The sequence below is a fragment of the Halichoerus grypus genome, chromosome 3 (genome assembly GCF_964656455.1).
Source record: "Halichoerus grypus chromosome 3, mHalGry1.hap1.1, whole genome shotgun sequence".
NCBI classification, from domain to species: Eukaryota; Metazoa; Chordata; class Mammalia; order Carnivora; family Phocidae; genus Halichoerus; species Halichoerus grypus.
In genome coordinates, this window is record NC_135714.1 from 21533663 (window position 1) to 21553017 (window position 19355).

The 19355-nt window shown below is 37.4% G+C and overlaps 1 protein-coding gene across 4 annotated transcripts in view; it reads left to right on the forward strand.

Moving 5' to 3' along the window:
• STIM2 (stromal interaction molecule 2) overlaps positions 1-19355 on the forward strand; it is a 144275-nt gene that overhangs the window by 95688 nt on the left and 29232 nt on the right. The gene's annotated exons all lie outside the window — the stretch shown is intronic.

Consider the following 19355-nt stretch of genomic DNA (forward strand, 5'->3'; position numbering starts at 1 on the left):
ACATTTCTCCTCTGCTATGTTCACAGACTCAAGGGATACCTCAAGTTTGGAGTACAGTAACAGAACCTTCTGCAGAAGGTAAAAATGAGGGCTGTCCACTTTTCACTGTGATGGACTATTTAGAAAACAGTAGTCTTTCTTAAACATCTTACTGTTCATTCTTCCTTTTCCCCAACAGTTGGGAATCAATTTTATATAGATTTGTGTTAAGTTTTGCTTTACCATTCTTTGTTTTGGGAAGTGGGTGGGTAGGATGGACTCTGGTTACAGTTCTGTATGTTAAAATATATTATTGCAGGAGATTCACTGTATTAAATTCTACTTTAGGTGGAACAAAATTTTATTCTCATTCTTTTGGATAAGGGACTTGTTTGTTGATAGTGGTATTCTCCTCTTCAGAGATGGTCAGTTGTACAAACATCTTTTTTCTTTTCAAACAAGTCTGTGTTTACTTGGGTCTTTTTTGCTATTGTACTGAATGTTACTTAGCAGTTTAGAAGTAATTATAATAGAAACAGTGCAAATTACAAATACAATGAAAATAAAATTTTCAAAGATATTAAATAACCATTTCAATTGCAATATGAACATGACTTGTTTCTGAAAACTAAACATTTTTGCAATTCTGGATCATATATGTATATATATGTTATATTACATATATAAACATATGGCTCAGAATGAATGATAAAAAAATAGGGTAAATCACATAGTATGTGTGTCATACTTAAATACTTTTCACTTGGTGGATGGTTACTGTGCCTAAATAGAGTACTTAGTACAAATAAAGCTTATTTTCCAACTTCTCATCTGGTTAAGGTGCTCTTCAATATGAGATCCTTAGTGAGCTTTCTTCTAACATTTGGCCAGTCTTCTGTTTCTCTTTCTCTTTCTGTCAGTGTGAATTCTTCCGTATGTTGAAAATGGTGGACCATTTAGATACTTTTGATTTAGAGTGTTTAAAGCTAACTGCTTACTTAAGTTATTAGTTTAAAAGCGGAGTCTAAATCAGTCTGACAAAATGAAATAGTAAATGTCATTTCCATTGAAGTAAATTTCCATTCCATCATCAGTTCTTTTCCTTAGCATGTAATCAGGTAAAAAGAAAGTATAAAACAAATGTTTATCACTAGGAGCTTATGGTTGCTTAAGGGCTGTGTTCTTGAACAAAATTAACAACAGAGTTGTTATTCACTCACATAAAGGTATAATACGGTCATATGACTTGAGAGTTCAGTAAGAGTAGGGAAAGAGAATAGTGCCTCTGGGAATACTGCTAATAAGGCAAAAGCAGAGGATTAGCTACTGAAATAAGTAATGGCCATCAGAAACATGGGAGATGAATCAGGAAGGTACATTGTCTTGGAAGTCTAGAGAGGAAAGTTTTCAGGAGATAATGGATGGCTGTATAATTGAGGGCATAGTCTACCATATTGCAAGGTATCTGTTGAAGGCCTTCACAAAGAATGGGTTTTTTTTTAGGTCTCTTTAATAGGAACAGATGTATTCCTGAGAAGATGATTTATGCTTATTTTGTGAACCCTATGACTGATTTTGTTTCCTTTGTCTACTTTTCGTAGCTGTTTTTAAGGATCTCATGTATATTCTGTGCATGTTCTAACTTAGTTTTATTTTATTTCCCTGTTCCATTGCCATCTTTTATGTTATTCTCTTTATGTTATGTGAATCTTTGTAAATCATTTCTTCTCCCTCCCTCCCTTCCTTAGTTGGGGGATAGAGAGAGAAGAGATGAAAAGTGGCTAGTAGTTCTGATATAGAGAAATACGATGTATTGGGAAAAACTATTAGACTTGGCAAGAAGAAAATCATTAACCCTCAAGAATCAATTTAAACATTGGTATGGGGAATTGAGTCCCACACACACACACACAAAATTAGTGTTAAAAAAGATTTAAGTGGAAGCCACCTGAATGTATACATCAGTGGGTAAATGAATAAATAAAATGTGGCATATACATACAATGGAATATTCTTCAGCCTTAAAAAGAAGGAAATTCTGACACGTGTTACAACATGAATGAACCTTGAGGACGTTATGCTGAGTGAAATAAGCCAGTCACAAAAGGACATATACTGTATGATTCCATTTATATGAGGTACCTAGAGTCGTCAAAATCATAAGGACAGAAAGTAGAATGGTGGTTGCCAGGAGCTAGGGAGTTATTGAATGGGGAGTTATTGGCCAGTGGGTACAGAGTTTCAGTTTTGTAAGATGAAAAGAGTTCTGGAGTTGGATGGTAGTGGTGGTTGCACGATAATATGAATACTTAGTACTATTGAACTGTACACTTAAAAATGGTTAAGATGGTAGCTTTTATGTTATATGTATTTTAACCTCAATAAAAAATGATCTAAGAGAGTGAGTAGATAAGAAGTAGAGAAATGGTGGGCAACCCTCTATTTAAGGTATAGGGAAGAAAATGGAGGGAAATTGAATGGCAGTTACAAATGGCTAGTATGATCAAAGGAATGGTTTTCTTAAGAACTGGTAGATTTGACTGTGCTTAAAGAAACAGGGAAGCACTCTACTGACATTTTTAAAAGTTGAACATATAGAAAAGTTTCAATTCAGGAAGTACTTTGTTCATAAAGTACTATGTATAAAGGTTGGTAATTGGGATTATACCTTATTACATCATTTAATGTCAGCATTTGTTTTCTTCACGAATATTTGTGTTGGTTTATGGATTGAAAAGATATCGTTAGCTAATAAAAGATGAATTTAAGCCAAGACAGGCTTGTTGACGGAATTGCTAGCTGGCACTCACAGGCATGTCGCTAAACATTTTCAAATCCGTCATAGAATTTATTTCCTATGAAGAATTTGAATGACAATTTAAAAACAGTATCTTAAACTTTTGGGAAGGGGTTGGGGTGGGCTGGGAAAAGGGGAATTGGGAGGTTGAGTACTTAGAGAGGGGAGGCCCCAAGAAAGACCTTACCTTTTAATTTGCTTATGCATTTATTTGGTTTCTGAATTATATGTTGTAAGAATATAGAATTCTAACATCGTTATTTTCCATGTTTTGACCAGTACCAGATATTTTGTGGCAGGATTTTAATGATAGTGCTACAGCTCTACTACTACAATGAATAATAATAGGTTTCTGTGTACTAGCTGCGTACCCACTGATCCAGAGCCTGTGACCTTAGCAAAGGTAAGCGTGTCCCAGATTGCAGTGTGAGATAGTTGAAGATGGATCTGCTTTGGTAGTTGTCTAAATTTTTCTCATCTGTTTTTAATGAGCATGCTTAGTTGCATGAATCTGACCTTGACATAGACTGCATTCTCTTTTAGATGTGTAATTGGAAGCTTTTGGATGTGTAATTGAAAAAAGGGGAGGCTAAGTTTTAAGCTAGTGAATATATGTTTTAGGGCTGTGTCCAGATTCTTTGAATGGTTTTCAGGAATGCCCAAAAAAGTAATCATTCTAGTTTCTAATGGAACCTGCACTATATTAAGTAATGGAGGCTGAATTTATCATAAAACTAAATGCTTAATAAATTCCTGTGCATAACTGATTGTTCAACATGTTTTGTTGAGTGGCTTGAAATCATAGCATACTGTGTTCTTTTTTACTACAGAGCTTTATTTTCAAGTTTGAGCAGTTTATGTGTTTTGGTAAGTCTTACTTTAGTGGCAGGAGATTAATTGGAAAGTTTGTTGTAAAGATACTTTATCACCAATGATTTTATTAATCACAAGTGATAAAAATCACACACATCTCCATTCATTCATTAAGTCATCAAACATGTATTTAGTTCTTCCTGTGAGATGGCTTTATTCTGGGTTTTGGGGATAGAACATTGAGCAAATTAAATATCCTACCCTCATGAAGTCAATACTCTTTTAGGGAGAAAGATAGTAAACAAGTCTGCATGTGTGCATGTAGATATATACACTCATAAGAGTGCTGGAACAAATAAGTGATAGGATAAAAGTAAAGCAGGGTAACACATAGTCAGTGACCAGGTAGGGCAAGGGCTTTTTAAGTGATGTCATTTAGGAAGAACTCCCCAGAGAAGTGATATTTGGTTATAGATGAGTGTTGAGAGTAAGCCAAAGGGGGGTCTAGGTGAAATACATTCCAGGTTTAGGGATCAGCCAGTCTAAGACCCTGAGTCTGGTGTGACCTCAAACTATTGAGAGGATTCTGAGAAGGCTAGTATAGCTAGAAGGTCCTAAGGGATGGGGTGAGTAGTAGGAGACATATAAGATCCAAGATGGACAGGGGCCAGATCTCATAGGACCTTGTAGGGCCTAATAAAGAGTTCGGGATTTGTTTTAAGTATAATGTAGTCTATTGTACATCTAACTTCATTCTCTTTTGAAAAGATTACTGTAGTAACTGTGTGGGTATTAGCCTCTTGAAGAAAGGGGGCAGGAGTAGAAGTGGAAGGCCGTGAGGCCTTGAGGCTCTTGTAGTGACCTGGGGAGGTAGCAGAGAGGAAGGTAGCCATTGGATTGGATTTGGGAAGTTGATGGGGGTGAGGACAGGAATTAAGGATGGCTCCTAGGTGTTATGTACCTGTGGTATTAAAATTTCTTTGAGATGGAGGCAATTAGGAGAAAAAAGTCTGAACAGGCCCAATTAGGGGACTAATAATGGGAAAAGAAAGTTGATCAACACTGAGATCAAGATGCAGAGAGGTGAAGGACTGAGTGCCAGGAGGTCAGGAAGCAGAGGGAGGAGCCAGGAAGAGCAGTGAGATGCGATACGAGGAGAACCGAGAACGTGGGGTCCTGGAAGCTTAGGGAGGAAATGTTTTAATAAACAGGGGACAGTCTGTGTCAGATGCTCCAGAAGTTCAAATGAGAAGGTGACAGAGATTGGATTGGCAAAGTGGTAGTTGGTGATCTTGACTTAAAAGCAGTTGCCTGTAGTGGTGAAAGTGAAAGTCTGATTGGAGTGGGTGAAGGGGGAAGTGAAAACGGTAAATACTGTTGACTTTCTTTTTTTTTTTTTTTTTTTTTTAAGATTTTATTTATTTATTCATGAGAGACAGAGAGAGAGAGAGAGAGAGGCAGAGGGAGAAGCAGGCTCCCAAGGAGCAGGGAGCCCGATGCGGGACTCGATCCCAGGACCCTGGGATCATGACCTGAGCCGAAGGCAGATGCTTAACCATCTGAGCCACCCAGGCGCCCCTACTGTTGACTTTCAAACTAGACTTTGAGAAGAGAAGATAGCAGAGAAGCTTAGCAGGGGTAGGTGGATGGGGTCTGGCAGCATGTGTCCCATGATATAAAATATAGCTACCCCTTTCAGAAATATCTGGTATGTTCTTGATATTTGCAGTCTAAAACTTGGACTATAAATGGATTTTCTTAGGGGCCTTTTTTGGTCTTAATCTGAATCTTAATGATAATTAAGTATCATTTCCCAAATACAGATGCTTTATTAAATCCCATTTTGGTGTTTTAATGAAATGAGCCAATGTAACTCTCAACACTGAAAGTTGTATCTGTAAATTTTACTCCACCTCTCCCCTTTCTAGAATCTTACTGGCTATTACAAATTTTCCCTACTGCACAGCACTTCTTACTTTGACAAGGTGAAACCCTTGTCACTGTGTTTACTTACGATCTCTAGACATGTCTGTACCATGTAGGAGGAAATATAGATGTTTTTAAAAGCATCATTGGAGGACAAGAAAAGTGAATTTGAGGTGGCAGAAACCGGGCGCTGTCCATTCTGAGTTGCTTTGGAAATCTTGAGAAAGGGATGCTCTCCAAATACCTGTAAATTCAGGGAATAGATGATTCTTGGTACAAGACCTAAACACCCCCAAAAGGCAAATACTATTCATCAACTTAAGAAATATATGAGAATATCAACTACTATTCACAACTACTGTTACATTTATAAAGAGGAAGAATGCAGAGGGTTTTTGCAGTATTGTGTCTTCCTGATGTCCTGGAGTTCTTACCTAAGTTACTAAGTTACTGAATTTTTGCCAAATGAAGCCTTCTCAGTAGGGAAAAAGAACAAATGTAACATCAGACAGCCAATGAGTATGAAGTTTATTAAGGCATCCAGAGAATTAATTGTCTTGCAGGATATGCCTTTATGAAATTACAAAAAGAGCTTTATTAAATTATAAGTAGTTATAGGTAATATCTTGTTATCAATTCTAGGAAAAGCAATACTTCTTTGTGACTTAGGCTACTATGAGAAATGGTAGTTTTGTAGTTTACAGTGCTGTCTTCATTTTCCATATTTTTTTAAATTTAATTTTATTTAAATTCAATTAACATATAGTGTATTATTAGTTTCAGAGGTAGAGTTCGGTGATGATTCATCAGTTGCATATAACACCCAGTGCTCATCACAACAAGTGCCCTCCCTTTTTTTTTTTTTTTAAGATTTTATTTATTTATTTGAGATAGAGCAGGAGAGAGAGAGCACACGCAGGGCGGAGGGGCAGAGGGAGAGGGAGAAGCAGGCTCCCCGATGAGCAGGGAGTCTGAGGCGGTGCTCCATCCCAGGACCCTGGGATCATGACCTGAGCTGAAGGCAGATGCTTAACCGACTGAGCTACCCAGGAGCCCCAGCAAGTGCCCTTCTTAATGCCCATCACCCAGTTACCCCATCTCCCCACTCACCTCCCCTCCACCAACCCTCAGTTTGTTTCCTATAGGTAAGAGTCCCTTATGGCTTGCCTCCCTTTCTGAATTCAGCTTACTTTATCTCCCCCCCCTTATGATCCATATTTTTTAGTAAAAAATTTGGGTGATATTTTTTCAAAAATGAATTTCATGTCATTGTGAATGTCTGCTTTTTCTGCATATTAATAGGAAGCAAGGAGCAGAGATCTCAGAAATATCAGATGGATGAAATATTTTTATTTTTTAGTATTTGTGTAGATTGAAAGCATGTAGAAACTACAAATAGATGTGGGAATTATTGAATAGATGATAGAAAAGGCAAAAAACTCTGAAACAGGTTATTTCAACTCCAGCCCATGAAAGTGGAGAAATAGTAAAGTTTACATGTATTTTATTTACATGTAATTTAAACAATGTAATTATTCCTAAAAAAAGACTACTAAAATTTCAGATTATTCCTGAATGTAACCTAAGTTAAGGGAATTGGTTTTCCTTTGAAGTCTTGGTTTTCGAAGGGCATCATAAATATTGCTGTAGTAGTTTATTAGTTTTTTGCAGGATAAACATCCTAAATCCATATTAGAAGCTTTCTAATAGTGTGAATTTAGTATCGTATATCTTTTCAACCTGGTGAACAAGGAGCAACAAGTAAACTTTATGGGTTCTGAGGCTTCATAATTACTGAGGCCTTTCATCTTTTAGACACTAATTTCTTGAGAAACCTCAAAGTACAGCTATGCTTTTCCTGGAGAGACAGTATCCCAAAGTAATGTGGAGCTTGACTGCCTGTATTCAGTTCTTTACATAACACTTAACTAGATTTGTGATCTTGGGCAAGTGCAAGTACCTTAATCTCTGTGTTTCTAACTTTCCCCATTTGTAAATGTAGCTAATCATAGTACTGCCACCTTAGAGGATGATGTTGAGGATTAAATGAGTTACTGAATATGTAGAGTGTAGAACAATACTTGATAGCTAATAAGGGCCTAGTGTTTGCAGTTATCATTGTTAGGGTTAAGAGATTACTGTATTGAAGAAAAACACAAGCTACAAAGTACTAGAAAGATGAGCAATTATTAGAACTCTACCTACATAATTGAGAAAGAATTAGAAAGATTTCTTTTTAAAATTGTAATGTCTTAACTGAAAACAGTTTTAAATTTTGCGAAAAGTTGGAGGACCAGAACGAAGAGCTCTCACATGCACTTTGTCCAGAGACCCTCATTCCAGTTTTGCCATTTGTCCTAATAATGACTTTAATAGCCGAAGGATACAAGAGTATGCATTATACCCAGTTGTACTGTCTTCTTTAATTCGGAACAATTCCATAGTATTTCCTGGACTTTCGTGTCTTTGGCTTGAAATTTAGAAGAGTGATATTTCACAGATTGTATCTGAATTAGGATTTGTTTGAGGTTTTCATATGATTAGATCCAGGTAATGCATTTTGGGTTGGACTGTTACAGAAATGATCCTTTTCATTACACCTTTTTAAGTGGCAAATGGCATCAGTTTATTTGGTTACCGATGGTATTTGATCACTTAAGATAGTGTCTGCTTTTTTTTTTTTTTTAACTGTAAAGTTACTTTTTTCTCCTTTGTGATTAATATTTTTTGTATAGAGAAACTTGGAGACTTTGTAAAAGCATATTCCTCATATCACTTGCACCCACTAGTTTTAGCATCTGTGGGTATTTCTTGCCTGAATTAATTAACTCTCATGATTGCCAAATTGTAATTTTTTGAGTTACATCATTCCTTCTATTTATTAGTTGCATTCTGCTGTAAGGAAGAGATTTAAACAGTGTATGGTCAACATCTTGTCCTTTGAAGATGGTAGGGGAGATGACAGATGTATCTTGAAAATAGAAATTGGAGAAATAGTGAATCTCAGACTCTTATGATCTGAAGATTGATCTTTTGCACTACTCATGTATATCCTTGTGGACTCTTGGATTTCTCCTTTATTCAGTGGGCTGTAATTTGTTGCTGTCATTATTTTGATACTCAAATCATTCCATGTTTGGCTAGTGGAAAGCCTTTCAAGCTGGCTGACTTCTGTATTCTTTTGTATGTATGTCTCCATCATTGTTTGAGCTCCTCCTTACTTTCTGGCACAAAAAAGATGTGCCAGGCTTATTTTGTTATTTCTCAGCCCTAGCCCCGGAAACAACCATTTCTTAAAAGACTCCTGGTTACGTATAGTTGAGATTGTATTTAGAAACCGTGATTTGTGCACTAGGTATGCTCATTGCTACTGAGGTGTTGTTGCCAGGTCTTCTCAGTGAACAGGTTAGAAACACATACCTTTATATCTATTTCTCACTCTATATTAAAATGTCTTGAGTATCACTGATGTCTGATACCAGTTAATACTGCTGCCGGTGTAACACTACTGGGTCAATTCTAGCTTAATCCCTTTCCCTACTTGTACCTGCTTTTACTCATCATGAAAAACCTAGCTCTGTTATCTTCAAAATATTTTCTTATTTGCCAGCCCCCCTGCACATAGCCACTCTCTTGACTCTCTTGGGCTGCTACCTTCCCCAGGAGTCTGCCATGTATAGACCTGTGCCCTCACAGAGCCACCACCCCACCCCGTGTCCCTGTTATGTAGACTCTCATCACCACTAGCCTATCTTCCCATCCTCTTATGGAATCTAGCCACTGCCAAGCAATTGAAAGATTTTGAAATGAATTTGAGAATTAGAAAAAACTTGGGAGAGGAGTTTGAGCGCTCTCCAGTGACACTCTGTCAATGAGTCTGTATTTTTATTACTGAAGCACATTATTCACTTTTTTCCTTCTTCCTATAACTAGTTATTGACAAGGGTCCCTGTGAATGGGGAAGTTATTTAGTATTTTAATGTTTTAACCATGTGGCAGTACTCAAAAAATGAGAAGTTTTCTTAAAGTTGTTTTGCCAGTAATAACTAGTTAAACCACTACTGTATATAGGGCGCCTGGGTGGCTCAGTTGTTTGGGCGACTGCCTTCGGCTCAGGTCATGATCCTGGAGGCCCGGGATCGAGTCCCGCATCGGGCTCCCTGCTCAGCAGGGAGTCTGCTTCTCCCTCTGACCCCCCCCCCCATGCTCTCTCTCTGTCTCATTCTCTCTCTCAAATAAATAAATAAAATCTTTAAAAAAAAAACCCACTACTGTATATAGTAAATGAAACCTAAGTTGGAAAATGTTATCTACCAAGTAAATGCAGCTAATAGTATTTGTGAACTGTTAGATTTCTAAATGCTAAACATACTAGAAAAAGGCGTATGTAGTTGCAGATCAAATAGAAACTGCCTGAGTCTTGAAAATGCTTCTGCCATTGAAATTGGTGAATTTTTCTGTGTAGAAGAAACTAGGATTAGAAAATTTTGAATGTAGTGTCTTTTCCTACCTGGAGATTGTGTGACAAGCTGTGAAAACTCAACTTTTAGCTGGCCTTTAGTTTAATCCCCTTTAGAAAGAAAGTATTTATTAACTGGGCTTTTGCATTCATTTTTTGTTGAACTCCCTCTTAAAGTCAGTAAATTTTCTGACTTTGAGCTTTCTAATAGTCTTGGTAATAATTTCTTGACCCTGATGTTTTACATTTTATCCAGTGCGCAGTAGTAATTATTGTGAATTCAGTAAATAGTTGCTGAATAAAAGAATCCCAAGTTGCATGTAGAGAAAATCTTTTGAAGAAACTTTCAAATTCCAAGAGAAAAAATAATTGATCATTTTAATAATTTTAATAGCAGAAAATTAAAGCAAACATTTGTAAAGCTGTCATTTAAAAAGTAAAATTTCTGTTGTTGTTAAATATACTCTTTGAAAGGCAGCATCCACTCCATTTTATGAGACTTAGTCATACTTCTGAAAATGTTTGTTGCTTTATCTAGAATGACACTAAAAGGAGTGAATGAAGGTGACATTTTCCTGGCAGCCTTGGTTGTGATAGAATCACTTTGTCATCTATTCACTCATCCAACAAGCATTAATTGAGTTCCTAAGACATACCTGCCATTCCACATTTATTTAGTGTTAGCTATATTTTTGACATTGTACAACATGTTGGGAATATAAAAATGAATAAGAAGTATTGTTTGCTCTTAAAGAACTTACCTCATTTGATGTGAAATGTTCTTTTTATTCTCAGTTCAGTGTTTAGAAGTAAATAAATAAAAGAGGAAGGAGAAGGGCAGCTGAGGGCTGAGTGTAACATGAAAGAATGTATAACCAGAGATACAGCCACTCTGTCCCTAAGGTGATATCTTTAATGACACAATAATGAGGTATTTAGGAAAACTTGATTAAACATTTAGTTTTTTTTATGGCCCCTGAGTCCACTGGTTTGTTGACTCAAGAAAGTGCATTCCTTGCATTTCCTTAATTACAAAAAATTTCTGATCCATTGTTATTTATTGTGATAATTATTTACATTTGTGGAGTAGTTTCACCATTGCTTAGAGTCATTTCCACATGCATTTTGTTAATCTTCAGAACAGTCATATAATTTTGAGACTCAATGTTTCTCCAGTTTTTATTTTTAAGACATGTTTTTGTTGGGGCGCCTGGGTGGCTCAGTCGGTTGAGCGTCTGCCTTCCACTCAGGTCATGATCCCAGGGTTCTGGGATTGAGCCCCATAGGGCTCCCTGCTCTGCAGGGAACCTGCTTTTCCCTCTTCCTCTGGCTGCTGCTCCTCCTGCTTGTACGCTCTCTCTGTCTCAAATAAATAAATAAAATATTAAAAAAAAAAAGATGTATCTTTGTTATTCCTCATCATCTTTATGAAATTAGGGGTTGATACTACACTCTGTTTAAATTATATTAAGATCACAGTTTCCTTAGTGTCCATTTGTACCACTCTTGGGAAGCGAACACCCTGGTAATTTTTATGTTCTGAATGTTCAGACATTTGCCAGCATTTATGAAGTGTGCCTAAAAGTTACATGTAATTCTTGCATGTTGAAAGGTAAGGAGCTCAAGAGGGAAAGTGTGTGTTTTTATTCGTCTTTGGTACAACTATCAATATCAGGACTTCCCAAGTTCAGGGTGTGGCTTTTAGGTGTCCAGATATAGCATGTTGCAGGAATTTAGTCCATGCTACAGAGACATGCCCCGCCGAGCAGCATGCAAATGAGGAGCTCACATTCTGGCACCATTCTAAAGATAAGCCTGTCTGGACCATGCAGAGCAGCTGATCATCTAGCTTCACTCAGAAGTCACACCACAAAATCTATAAACCGGCTGAGTTAAGATGAAATGTAGAAGGCTTTAAACTTTTTCATCTTCTATATTCTAAAAAGTAATTTTTAAATGTTTCTATTGCATTTAGTTGAAGTTGCTTTTCATCAAAGCCCTGCTGTATTGTACCTTAGATTAACTGCATTTTCCTGTGACAAGTTATTTCTGTCACTGTAAAGAGACCTTCTGAGGCTTCAGTTACTTGAAATTTTATAGTGAAATTGAATTTACAGACATGTCAATACTGGTGTGCACTATATTTTAGAATACAGTACTTCATATAAATATGCCAATAATTCAGATGTTTTTTAAACCACAAATAATTTTTAGCTTCTTTATCAGAGAAGCTGCAAAATATAGAACTTCTTTCAATAACCATTTTATATGGCCAACTTTAAATGTAGTTGCTTTTTTTAATAATGTTTCTTCTTTCTCCTCCTTGACCCTTTTACCAAACCTTTTGGTACTTATAAAGATGTTTTCATGCTTTAATAGAAGATAGTGAGTTTGTATTGAACTGTACTGTATTTAACTCTACTGTACTATATTATGGTATCAGAAGTTGATCTTTCTAAAATACATTAGTTTGCCAAAAGAAACTATTATGCCAGTTGTTTTCTTAACATTAAGAACATTACAAGTGTGTGTATGTTTTGTTTTGTTTTTACAGAGGGAGAATGAGGGGCAGGGGGAGAGGGAGAGAGAATCTTAGGCAGGCTCCATGCCCAGCATGGAGACTGACAGGGGCCTCCATCTTACCAACCTGAGATCATGACCTGAGCCAAAATCAAGAGTTGGATGCTCAACCAACTGAGCCACCCAGGTGCCCCAACAAGTGTGTGTGTGTGTTTATTTGTTTATTTGAGAGAGTGAGTGAGCGAGCACACGAGGGAGAGGGAGAAGCAGACACACCACTGAGCAGGGAGCCCAACACAGGGCTCAGTCCCAAGACCCTGGGATCATGACCTGAACTGAAGGTAGACGCTTAACCAACTAAGCCCCTGAGGCACCCCTCAACAAATGTTTATTTTTTTATTTTTTTACCGTAAATTAAGGATATAGCAGTTTTTAAAAAATAGTAGGAGAGCTATTAAGACATGAAATACAGAATAAATGTAATGTGTATATTCAAGTTCTGACATGGCTGATGGTGACTTGGGCTGTATTTTGAAATGTTTTCGTCATGCAGAGGAGGGAGAGGAGGAAGAGTGTACTGGTTAGAAGTTGGGGCTTTGAAGTCAACAGATGTAGTTTTGAATCCTATCTCCACTACTTGTGTGAATTTAGGCAAGTTACTCATACTCTCTGAGCCTCAGCTTCCGGATCTGTAGGACCAGGATTATAATTTTACTTGTAAAACCTACATCATAGGGTTGTTGAAAGAATTTCATGAAATAATTCATGTAAAGCCTTTAGCCTAGTTATTGGCAATTGCCAAGTGCTCACATAATGTTAGCTACTGCTATTATTAGCATGTTCTGTGTGCACACTAATGCCTTATAATTAGAAATTAGTTTTTTTCTCACAGTATTTAGGTGATTTTACAAATTGTCTTTGAAGGTTTTCAGCATGTACTTAAATATAACAGATGAAAACTTATATGGTGATACTTCACTAAGCTGTTTTGTATTTTTAGGCCTGTAACTTAATACAAGTATATGGCTAAGTACACTGGGTGCATTGGTTTTTAAGATTGCCTTTTATAGATTAAAGGAGCAAGTTAAAATGTATATCTTAATCTTCTAAAGTCTATCTTTCACACTGGTTTGTGTATATCATACTTGCTTAAGGCAGGGGTGGACTGAAAGCACACAAATTCTCATCTCCTACTGTCAAACACACAGGTGTAAAGTGGCACCTTCTAACTTCCAGGATGTTGTAGGTCTCTGTGATTCTGATTTGGAGTCAAGGATTCTCCAGTGCTCCTTTGAAATATGATATCATGAAAACAGTATTTTTTGTCTTTTATACAACTATAGGCATGGTATGGCAGTAGACCCAATTCAAAACAACAGAACAGGTTTGGTTCTCACCTTTAGGGAAGAAAAACATCAGTTACACATACAGCTAATACTTAAATGGCAACTTTATGCTGGACTGCATAGTTCCTGCCTTATGGAAGCTTACAGTATAGTAGGGACATAAGGTGTAGTTAGAAATAAGGCAGCATGTATAATGTGCTATTTGGTACAAATACTAAGTGTCATAGAAATTGTGGGGGGGGAGATCACTTTCAGTTGCAGTGTTTCTTCTACTTATAACCAGTTTGTACATGAGGATGTACCTATGCATGATTCATGTGTTTCTTTTAGAAGGCTGCTTCAGCTGGGTGGCCACAGGAATGCTAGCTTCTCTCTCTGTTGCTGGCTATTTCTAGCCCTTCCTATCTCATCATTCTCCCATTACTACAAACTCTCCTGCTGTCTAAAAGCTTTTCTCCCCTTAGGTCCAGTTATCATTTTCCCTCTTTTTCAAATGATGGGACTGACACTTGGAAAGAGGAAGGGGAAGAGAGGGCAGCTGTTTTGGTGCAGAATCAGGAACTTCATTCCCTATTGCAGAAATAGCCCTGTTGAGAGCAGCAAGGGGGAGGGATAATGAAAAGGAGAATCCTATCTTGCCTCTGTTCCTGTGAAAATCCATAAACGTGTGCCCCCACACATCCTACATCTCCACACCCACTCATCTCCTGAAGATTTGATTCTACTCACCATCCTGTCCCCGCTCTTCCCTGTTTCCCACCACCTCCTTTGTGCCAGAGCCCTGCCCCAGCTCTGAGTCCCCTGGCTCTTAGAAATCTTATCATTTAGGCTTTAAGTTCCAGGAGTCACCCCATGATGAAGAACTGGCATAGCTCCGTTGAGCTATTGTGTTACCACTTCCAGGCCCTCAGGGGGTCACAATGTGTCCCTGATGTCTGTAGTGGAATCCCAAATCCATTAATGCAGTTACCTATAGCAGATTGCTCATATGTAAGGTATAACTCTTGTAGTACTATTAGTACTATGTGTCTAGAAGGTTTGTTTCTAAGAGAAAATGTGTTTTAAGTTTTAAACAGTGAGTTATTCTGAATGAGGAGACCCCTATATTGGCAGTGAACTTGGATTCTGAAAATGAGAGTTCAAGTTCTCGCTCTTCCGGTTCATAGGTATGTGTGACCACTTGTGTGATTACTTGGCCTCTTTTGGCCGAGGTTCTCTGTGTAGACTGTAGAGAGAACAGCTGTCTCTCAAATGTGGTTATGGGGGGTTTAATGAGAATATAAGTGAAAGGGTATAATAAAATGTAAAATCCTGTATCAAAGGAATGTGGCTTTTTGGTGTTAACAGTCACTGTGTTAGGTGGGAAAAAAAAAAAAGTTCTTGCCTTCTAGGAGCTCCTCACCCAGGGGGTAAGACAGTCATGGGCAATTCCATGAGAGTATGTGATACGTCCTGTGGCAGATAGATGTACATGTGATCGGGGGCACAGAGGAGAGCAACTATAATCTGAAAATGGACGGATAGGGGAGACTTCATGGACAAGAGACTTCCTGATCTGAGTCTTAAAGGCCAAGGAAGAAACATGCCCGGCAGAGAAGGAAGAAGAAGGGAAAGCCATTCCAGGTTGAAGGAGTGGCATGGGGGAATATGGTACATTCAGAAAGCTGCAGATATGGCTGGAGGTATGACTGGAGCTTAAACTCTCTACTTGTATTGCTTAGTTTGATTATTGAGACCACTTACCTAACTCTAAAAAGGCAATTTATTGCACAGTGGTTAACAACTCTAGAAATAAACTTGGTCTGAAACCTGGTTTGATCTTTTGCTAATCTGTTATCTCTAATTAAGAACTTCAACTTCATAGACTTTTAAGTTCAGTATGATGATCAAGGTACCTACTTCAATGGGTTGTTGCGATGAGTATTTGAAATAATGTTTGCAAATCTCCTGGTGTTTAATACACACACTATAAACATTAGCAGCAGTTTTTGTTTCTGTCTTGAAAGTTTTTAGAGTTACTTTTCCCCCATCAGTATTTTATAATCTACTTTCTAGGCTAGCTGTTTGGCAGTATTTTAAACACCAACTTTTGTTTGTTATAATGGAATCAGAATTTGATGAATTTTTAAAGATGGTCTAGATCAGTTTTCTGTGTTAAGAAACTGAGTCACAGTTAATCACCTGGTTGTCATGTCCTAGTGAATCTGTGACACAGCTGAGACAAGAATCAGGTCTCTTTCTATTCCAGAGTTCTTTCTATTGGCCTTGGAATAAATGTCAAAAATCACTCAGAGACAGTTTCTAGCAGAAAGAATATAAGTTAGCAGTACAGAAATCGGCATTTCTATAGATTTGCAGATGGGAAATCTAGGTTTTGAAGAAATGCAATATCCTTCTCTGGCTGCCCTCTGGTGGAAGTACTATTTAGCAACACCACATGTGAAAGAGCCATGAGAGGCAGGTGATAAGGATCCAGGTAATTCTTAAAGGAGTGATTCCTTTGCCATCAAAGATTTCTTATACGGATGAATTCCTATTTCTGTTTATTTGGGTCTCCTCACTAAAGTGTGGGAATAGATTTTCGTAATACCTGCCAATTAAACATGTTCTACTTCATTTATTCAAGAGGATCCAACAGATAGTTTGTTGAGCGTCTTTTGTGTACCAAATGCTAGGAATAGAAGCAAGAAGCATGTGCATTAGTGAAGTAAACAGATGTTGAAATAATAATCATACAAATAAATAATTATAATTAGTTAAATGCTATGCCTAAAAAGTACAGAGTGATTTATGACCATTAGCAATGTTTGGGAAGCCTCCCTTGAGGAATTAAAGTTTTAACTGAGAAAGGGAGTCTCAGTAAAGTAAATAGACAAAGATGAGTTATAGCAATGGAGAAAAGAATCTCATACTGAGGAAACAGCATGTGCAAAGGCCCTGAGGAAGGACACAGTATGATCTCTCCTAAGAAATGAAAGACAACTAGTATATTTGGAGCAGAGAAAGCAAATATAAAATACAAATCTTGGTCATGAGAAGTAGAGGTATTTACTAGGCATCACCAAAGAAACCAAAAGGCACAGGAAGAAGTGAACCTCCTTCCAAAGTAAACTGTGTGCTCTTAGTTAAAATTTTGTTGTTCTAAAGAGTCATTGTAAAGAAAATTACTTTAGAACCACTGTAATACTCTGGGCACTTTAAATATGTATTTTTTTCACTTGATTTTTCTTCCTTTCTCTCCTGGCTCATTGGGAATTGAGGGAATATTTTGATGTGCTGGAGTGTTGAGATCAGGGACTTTTGTTGTGGATCAGTTGAACAGCCATAGAAATGACAGAGAGAATCTTATCCTGTTTTCTTGGCTGAGATTTTTGTGTGGGTGTGTGAGGTGCAGCTGCGCTGTTGGTTTCTTGGCAATCAAGACAAGCAGTTCTCAGTGCAGTTCATGCTGAATGGGAAGAAACTTAAGAGAAAAAAGGCTACTTTGAATATATTAAATTCAGTGGAAAGCACCGAGGGCCTGAACCTTTGGCTGGTATTCTAAGTTATTTGGCTAAATGGATACAGCAGCCTCAGGCACATGTCCAAGCTTATGGCAGAAACACATGAAGGAGAGAAGATTTTTAAAATAGTCAAAGCTTTGTCTCAATAGAAAATTATCAATTACCATGTGTAATTTTTAAATGAATTTTTGCTAGTTAATTTTTCGTTTGTGATTTAAGCTTTTTCTCTAACGAGCACTTAGTGAAAAAGGCAGATTGTGAAAAATTAGCTTTGCTTGCAAAAGTGAACTCATAATTTTCTGTAGTTTATCAGAAAGATGTTTCTCAGATTTATATATACACAGATGGGTTCTTAGGTCTGCTTTTATTGCTCACTTGTTTTCTTCATTCTCCTTTGACCTTTCTGTGGCCTATAAGCACTTTGTGTTCCCAGACCCTCAAATTAAATGCAGACAGTATGGAGCTCTTAATTTTTTAAGGACACTTGCATCCTTCCCTTTGGATAATCTTGTCATTGTCCTTTGTATTCTTCAGGCAGGAATGTCTGAGTCGCTCCCAGTCATTAACTGTTTGTTTATTTCTCTACTGCTATTTAATATTAGTGCTCTTAGAGTAGCATAGTCAGGTCCTACAGTCGGTTGGCCTGGGTTCCTCTCCAGTCCTGCTACTGACTATCTTGGTCCCCTTAACTTTTTAGTTTCTCTCTCCAAAAATGGAGATAATCATGTTAGTGCTTCATGAGGTTTGTTTGTTTGTTTTTAAATAAGGCCTAAAGGAAAAGATGAATATAACGAGCTTAACTCAAAATAAGTGTCCAAGAGAAGAGATGCTATGACTGGTCATTTTCTTCATGATTAGGACCAGTCTTCCAGAATCCACTGTCCTGGGTGATCTCATTTAGTGTAAAGACCATCCAAATGCTGATGACTCTCAATTTTTATATCTTTGTTTCTAACCTCACTCTTCCTGAAGCCTCCAGACTTGTGTAACTGACTGCTACTATATATCTACACTTAAATATCTAATACGTACTTCAAATATAACATGTCTAAAAACAACTTTCCATCTCTGTCACACACTCATCTACTTGCCTCCCTAGTCTGTTCCTCCCCAGTCTTTCCTATCATAGTTAATGGTAACACCCTCTGTACTTTTTTTTTTTCTTTTTTTACTTTCCTGTAGCTACCAACCTTCATCCATTTCATGAGCACATCTAACAGCATTATCCCCAGAATATATCCTAAACCTGACCACTTGTCACCATATCCTCTGCTAACACCATAGTCCAAGGCAATAACCTCTCATTTGGACAGCTATATAAAGGAATGGCCTCCTTGTTGCTCTTTGTTTTCCTTCTTGTCTCCTGCAATCCATTCTCCACATTGAGGAGTAAACATAGATTTAAACACTTTGATTATTAACCCCCCTCTCCCCCAAACACGGCTAGTTCATTCCAATTGTAAGTCCTTTACACTGGTTTTTCCTTCTGTTTGGGATATTTTTTCTCCCAGATCATCACAATGTTGGCTCCTTGCAAGTTTTGGTTCTCAATTCAGATAATAGCTCCTCAGAAGCTATCCTGACATCTTTCCAATTTCTTTCTTAATAGTTGATCACTGTCTGAAATTTCCCCCACTTTCCTTTCTTGTCTTGTGAATTGCCCCCTCCCCTCTCCCATGAGGGCAAGGACTTTATGCATCTTGTTTACTACCATATTCCCAGTGCTTAGTATGGAACCTGATACTCAGAAGGTTTACAGGATTATATGGCTAGATGACGACATGAAAGAATGAATGATTAGATACATGTCCTGTAAGTGTTTCTGCAACCAGAGAAATTATGAATTATTTCATCCTGAATGAATTTTACATAGATGCTTATTTTAGAATTAACCATGCTAATATTTTTTTTCTTTTTCTTTCATGATTTCTCTGTCATATATTATAAGCTCTTAAGTGTAGGAGGTATGTCTCCATTGTTTTCAGCTTCTGATAGAATGCCAAATATCATTT